This window comes from Salvelinus sp. IW2-2015, unplaced genomic scaffold (assembly GCF_002910315.2).
Source record: "Salvelinus sp. IW2-2015 unplaced genomic scaffold, ASM291031v2 Un_scaffold5424, whole genome shotgun sequence".
Taxonomy (NCBI): domain Eukaryota; kingdom Metazoa; phylum Chordata; class Actinopteri; order Salmoniformes; family Salmonidae; genus Salvelinus; species Salvelinus sp. IW2-2015.
In genome coordinates, this window is record NW_019946689.1 from 59,121 (window position 1) to 66,385 (window position 7,265).

General features: G+C 38.3%; 1 pseudogene; it reads right to left on the minus strand.

Annotated features, from left to right (window-relative positions):
* Positions 1-2,922: 2,922 nt before the first annotated feature.
* LOC139022588 (zinc finger protein 239-like) lies at positions 2,923-7,265 on the minus strand (annotated as a pseudogene).

Genomic DNA, 7,265 nt, shown 5'->3' on the forward strand with positions numbered 1-7,265 from the left:
CAGACTATTAAAGCCACTCTGTTAGATGTGACCAGACTATTAAAGCAAGCACTCTGTTAGATGTGACCAGACTATTAAAGCACTCGTTAGATGTGACCAGACTATTAAACCACTCTGTTAGATGTGACCAGACTATTAAACACTCTGTTAGATGTGACCAGACTATTAAAGCCACTCAGTTAGTTGTGACCAGACTATTAAAGCCACTCTGTTAGATGTGACCAGACTATTAAGCCACTCTGTTAAGATATGACCAGACTATTAATCTGTTAGATGTGACCAGACTATTAAAGCCACTCTGTTAGTGTGACCAGACTATTAAAGCCACTCTGTTAGATGGACCAGACTATTAAAGCCACTCTGTTAGATGTGACCAGACTATTAAAGCACTCTGTTAGATGTGACCAGACTATTAAAGACACTCTGTTAGATGTGACCAGACTATTAAAGCTACTCTGTTAGATGTGACCAGAACTATTAATCTGTTAGATGTGACCAGACTATTAAAGCTACTCTGTTAGATGTGACCAGACTATTAATCTGTTAAATGTGACCAGACTATTAAAGACACTCTGTTAGATGTGACCAGACTATTAAAGCCACTCTGTTAGATGTGACCAGACTATTAAAGCCACTCTGTTAGATGTGACCAGACTATTTAAAGCCACTCTGTTAGATGTGACCAGACTATTAAAGACACTCTGTTAGATGTGACAACTATTAAAGCCACCCTGTTAGTGTCCAGACTATAAAGCCACTCTGTTAGATGTGACCAGACTATTAAAGCCACTCTGTTAGATGTGACCAGACTATTAAAGCCACTCTTGTTAGATGTGACCAGACTATTAAAGACACTCTGTTAGATGTGACCAGATTATAAAGACACTCTGTTAGATGTGACCAGACTATTAAAGCCACTATGTTAGATGTGACCAGACTATTAAAGCCACTCTGTTAGATGTGACCAGACTATTAAAGCCACTCTGTTAGATGTGACCAGACTATTTAAAGCACTCTGTTAGATGTGACCAGACTATTAAAGACACTCTGTTAGATGACCAGACTATTAAAGCCACCCTGTTAGATGTGTCCAGACTATTAAAGCCACTCTGTTGATGTGACCAGACTATTAAAGCCACTCTTGTTAGATGTGACCAGACTATTAAAGCCACTCTGTTAGATGTGACCAGATTATTAAAGACACTCTGTTAGATGTGACCAGACTATTAAAGCCACTATGTTAGATGTGACCAGACTATTAAAGCCACTCTGTTAGATGTGACCAGACTATTAAAGCCACTCTGTTAGATGTGACCAGACTATTAAAGCCACTCTGTTAGTTGTGACCAGACTATTAAAGACACTCTGTTAGTTTGTGACCAGTCTATTAAGACACTCTGTTAGTTGTGACCAGACTATTAAAGACACTCTGTTAGATGTGACCAGGCTATTAAAGACACTCTGTTAGATGTGACCAGACTATTAAAGCCAACTCTGTTAGATGTGACCAGACTATTAAAGCCACTCTGTTAGATGTGACCAGACTATTAAAGACACTCTGTTAGATGTGACCAGACTATTAAAGACACTGTTAGTTGTGACCAGACTATTAAAGACACTCTGTTAGTTGTGACCAGACTATTAAAGCCACTCTGTTAGTTGTGACCAGACTATTAAAGCCACTCTGTTAGATGTGACCAGACTATTAAAGCCACTCTGTTAGATGTGACCAGAACTATAAAGCCACTCTGTTAATGTGACCAGACTATTAAAGACACTCTGTTAGATGTGACCAGACTATTAAGCCACTCTGTTACCTGATTAGGTTGCAGACGCATGTCAGATCTCATCTTACGACGTCTGAATAGGTATTTAACATATCAGCTAAACCACATCATATGATATAGCATTCGATGCCCTACTACGCAGTTAAAGACGTGGTTGATGCAATGCAACATCTAAGTCGGTCAGGAACTCCACCAAGATCTGTAGGATGTCACCATACTATTCATTTAAAGCCCCTCTGTCAGATATAAAATCATCAAAGTGGAAACCAACTGACATGGAAACAATGGAGCAAATGTATCACTATCAGAGGGGTGTATTATGACATCAGATAGAACTACTCAGACATTCCACAATATCACTTGATTATCAGAGGAGTGTATTATGTCATCATATATAACTACTCAGACATTCCAAATATCACTTGATTATCAGAGGGGTGTATTATGACATCATATAGAACTACTCAGACATTCCAAATATCACTTGATTATCAGAGGGGTGTATTATGACATCATATAGAACTACTCAGACATTCCAAATATCACTTGATTATCAGAGGGGTGTATTATGACATCATATAGAAACTACTCAGAGAACTACTCAGACATTCCAAATATGCCCCACTAAGATGTCACCATACTATTCATTTACAGCCCCTCTGTAAGATATAAATCATCAGAGTGGGCCACCAACTGACATGGGTATGGGGAGAAACACCGTTGGTAGTGGGGTTACTAGTAATCTGGAAGGTTACCGTTGTGGCTTGTTGCCTGGTAGATATTCCGCGGAATTATTCCAGCAAAGCATTGAAGGCCATGGTTCCGCCAAGGTATGGAGTCCCTCCACAAGGTTAAGAAGTAACTCCTCGTGTCTTCCAATGGTGGCTGCTTGGAGGAAAACAATGGAGCAAATGCATCACATCCAAATAGATTATCTGTAGTGCTGGAGGAATGAACACACAGATAAACACACAAACATATGCAGTTTTAAAATTATAATTGAATCACAACGCGTCTACATTGACACTGGCATACTATATATTTAAACTGAAATACTCCATATTCAATTCATGTTTTCAAATAAAAACATACAAATATATTTTTTGTACAATTCGATTTAATATGGCATAAAAAAAAACACATTCTTTGTAAAAAAAATATAAGACAATGGGAGCACTGTGTTTGTTCTCTGATTAACTTTAAGTCAATGTGACGTGAAAAATCAATTTACAGGTCCTAGGAGCATTGGAAAAGCTTCTCTCCTGTGTGTGTCCTCATGTCTTTTCAGGTTCGCAAACAAGGAAAAACTCTTTCCACACTGGGAGCAGTGGTAAGGCTTATCTCTTGTGTGTGTCCTCATGTCTTTTCAGGTTCGCTAACGAGGAAAACGTTTTCCCACACTGGGAGCAGTGGTAAGGCTTCTCCCCTGTGTGCAATCTCTTATGTTCTTTCAGGTGACTTAACTGGGCAAAACTCTTTCCACACTGGGAGCAGTGATAAGGCTTCTCTCCAGTGTGTGTTCTTTGATGACGTTTCAGGTGACCTAACTGTGTAAAACGCTTTGCACACTGGGAGCAGTGGTACGGCTTTTCTCCTGTATGTATTCTTTCATGTTCTTTCAGGTCCCTTGACTGGTTAAAACTCTTTCCACACTGGGAGCAGTGGTGTGGCTTTTCTCCTGTATGTATTCTCTCGTGATCTTTCAGGTCCCTTGACTGGTTAAAACTCTTTCCACACAAGGAGCAGTGATATGGCTTTTCTCCTGTGTGCCTATCTCTCCTGAATCTTTCAGGTCCCTTGACTGGTTAAAACTCTTCCAACAAAGGAGCAGTGATATGGCTTTTCTCCTGTGTGCATATCTCTCATGCATTTTTCAGGACCCTATCCGGGTAAAACTCTTTCCACACTGGGAGCATGATGAGGCTATATTCCTGTGTGTGCCCTCTCATGTCTTTCAGGCTCGCTAACAAGGAAGTTATTTCCACACTGGAGCATTGGAAAGGTTTATCGCCTGTGTGCGTCTTCTCATGTATTTCAGGCATCCTGAGGAGGAAAACTCTTTACACACAAGGAGCAGGGGTAAGGCTTGTCTCCTGGTGTGCATTCTCTCATGCATTTTCAGGGACCCTATCCGGGTAAAACTCTTTCCACACTTGGAGCAGTGGAACGGTTTATCATCTGTGTGTGTCCTCTCGTTGTCTTTTCATGTTCCCTAACTGGGTAAAACTCTTCGCACACTGGGAGCAGTGGTATGGTCTTGCTGGTTTGGACGTTTCTTCCTCTAGTTCCTCAGAGTCTGGTCTTTCTCCTGCCAAAAACAAACAAAGTGTTTATTTAATCATAGAGACATGAATGAAACCTCCACATGACAAAACTGTCTTCCTATGATATTTAATCCAAATCAGATCCATTTTACAGTGCGGCTTTAAAGGAATACAGCGAGATTATGGTAACTAGCGTTAGCGCAATGACTGGAAGTCTACAGGTACAGTAGCATATGCTAAGGTACCTGTATTCCCAATCTGGCCCTCATACCATCACGGTCACCTTATTCATCCACCAGTTACAATTGGCTCATTCATCCCCCATCCTCTCCCCTGTAACATTCCCCAGGTCGTTGGTGTAAATGAGAATGTGTTCTCAGTCAACTTTACCTGGTAAAATAAGGGTTAAATAAAAGAAGGTTAAATAAAAAGAAAGTTTAAATAAAAGAAGGGTAATAAAAAGAAGGGTTAAATAAAAGAAGGTTTAAATAAAAGAGGGGTAAATAAAGAGGGTAATAAAAGAAGGGTTAAATAAAAGAAGTTAAATAAAAGAAGGTTAAATAAAAAGAAGGGTTAAATAAAAGAAGGTTTAAAAAAGAAGGGGTTAAATAAAAGAAGGTTAAATAAAGAAGGTTAAATAAAAGAAGGGTTAAATAAAAGAAGGGTTAAATAAAAGAAAGGGGGAAAAGAAAGACATCCAGTCATTTCACATAACACTAGTTTCATTGGCTCGCAAAACAACCTCTTTAGTTCCTTCCTACTGCACCACAGAACAAACAAATGGTATCCAGGCGTGACAGAAAACCAGAATCTCACAGTATTCCTATATTTTTTAAACACAACATATTCAATGTAGAACTTCAGTAAATGCCCATACAGGGTGATTCTCATACATGTAATCCTCTACAGTATAATACCTACAGGGTGATTCCTCACTACATGTAATCCATCTACAGTATAATACCCGTAAGCGTGATTCCTCACTAGGGTGATTCTCACTACATGTATCCATCTACGTTTACTACATGAATCTAATCCATCTACAGTATAATACCCGTACAGTGTGATTCCTCACTACAGGGTGATTCCTCACTACGTAATCCATAGAAGGGTCCTTTAGGGGATTTTGACAACTATTTGTATATTTTATTCAAAGCGGTAAAGCATTCATATGACACCAATGTTGGCCTTGGAGCTCCACAGATGATTTTTTTGTCCTCCAATATTCGCGTATACGTGTTTGAAAAATCATAGTCGCTCTAATTGTACCTGTAGCATCTAATGATGAAACATTATGGAGTCTTATAGGAGGACTGTAGATCTAATGATGAACATTATGGAATCTTAAAGGAGGATGTAATCTAATGATGAAACATATGGAGTCTTATAGGAGGACTGTAGCATCTAATGATGAACATTATGGAGTCTTAAAGGAGGACTGTAGCATCTAATGATGAAACATTATGGAGTCTTAAAGGAGGACGTGTAGCATTAATGATGAACATTATGGAGTCTTAGAGGAGGACTGTAGCATCTAATGATGAAACATTATGGAGTCTTAAAGAGGACTGTAGCATCTAATGATGAAACATTTATGGAGTCTTAAAGGAGGACTGTAGCATCTAATGATGAAACATTATGAGTCTTAAAGGAGGACTGTAGCATCTAATGATGAAACATTATGGAGTCTTAAAGGAGGACTGAGCATCTAATGATGAAACATTATGGAGTCTTAAAGGAGGACTGTAGCATCTAATGATGAAACATTATGGAGTCTTAGAGGAGGACTGTAGCATCTAATGATGAAACATTATGGAGTCTTAAGGAGGACTGTAGCATCTAATGGTGAAACATTATGGAGTCTTAAAGGAGGACTGTAGCATCTAATGATGAAACATTATGGAGTCTTAAAGGAGGACTGTAGCATCTAATGATGAAACATTATGGAGTCTAAAAGGAGGACTGTAGCATCTAATTATTTAAACATTATGGAATCTTAAAGAGCTGTAGCATCTAATTATTAAACATTATGGAGTCTCAAAGGAGGCCTGTAGCATCTAATGATTAAACATTATGGAGTCTTAAATGAGGCCTGTAGCATGGAGTCTTAAAAAAAAAAAAATGAAGGATAAGAGTAGAATAGATAGAGTAGGCTTCCAGACACATTCTAAACATGATGGAGTCTTAAAGGAGGACTGTAGCATCTAATGATGAAACATTATGGAGTCTTAAAGGAGGACTGTAGCATCTAATGATGAAACATTATGGAGTCTTAAAGGAGGACTAGGTAGGCTAAAATGTCACAATGCTTTAAGATACAAATGTTAAATATATGTCAACAATCCTTTCTCCTAAAGTTTAAATAACAAAAAAGGTCAAGTCTAAAAAAAGGCTTATTTCATGGCTTTTCGAAAGGCTCACAGAGCCTGTTCTTCTATTTACAGCCAAATTGAAGTGTCTTTAGTTTTGTGTTTTTACAGTCTTGTAAAGATAGGGGTGTTTACTGGGACAGGCAATGTAACATCCATCACTTTTTTAACAATTTATCAGCGGCAGTTAATAAAGTAGCTTAAAAAAATTATACTTTTCTGCTGCTTCCCACACGGATCGGATCTGAATCCAACCAGGTCTATACGGAACAGAGACACACATTTGGATTGTTCACAGGTTATGGACACACATTGACCACCCTTAGTTTTTTTTCTGAAAAAAGGCGAAATTTCTTTTACATGAATTTATTAGTAACTTTTTCTACTTTAAATTTCAATAGCTCCTTCCCTACCAACCATAAACCTGATTTTCATCGGATTTGCGGAATGTTGCCCGGAAAAAAAGAATTGGGCAACGTTTATATGGTCCCCTTTAAACAGCTTAACTTTTACCACATTCTGGTCGGCCAGTCAAAAGTTTGGACAAACCTACTCATTCAAGGGCTTTTCTTTATTTTTTACTATTTTCTACATTGTAGAATAATAGTGAAGACATCAAAACTATGAAATGACACATATGGAATCATGTAGTAACCCAAAAAAAGTGTTAAACAAATCAAAATATATTTTATATTTGAGATTCTTCTTCCATTTTTTGCCTTGACAGATTTGCACGCTCTTGGCATTCTGTTACTGTGGACGGGTCTCGGTCTGTTAGTAAGTTATTATGTCGGTAAGTTCGTATCTTTAGTCACATACGAGATCTCAGACAGAACTGGCACCAT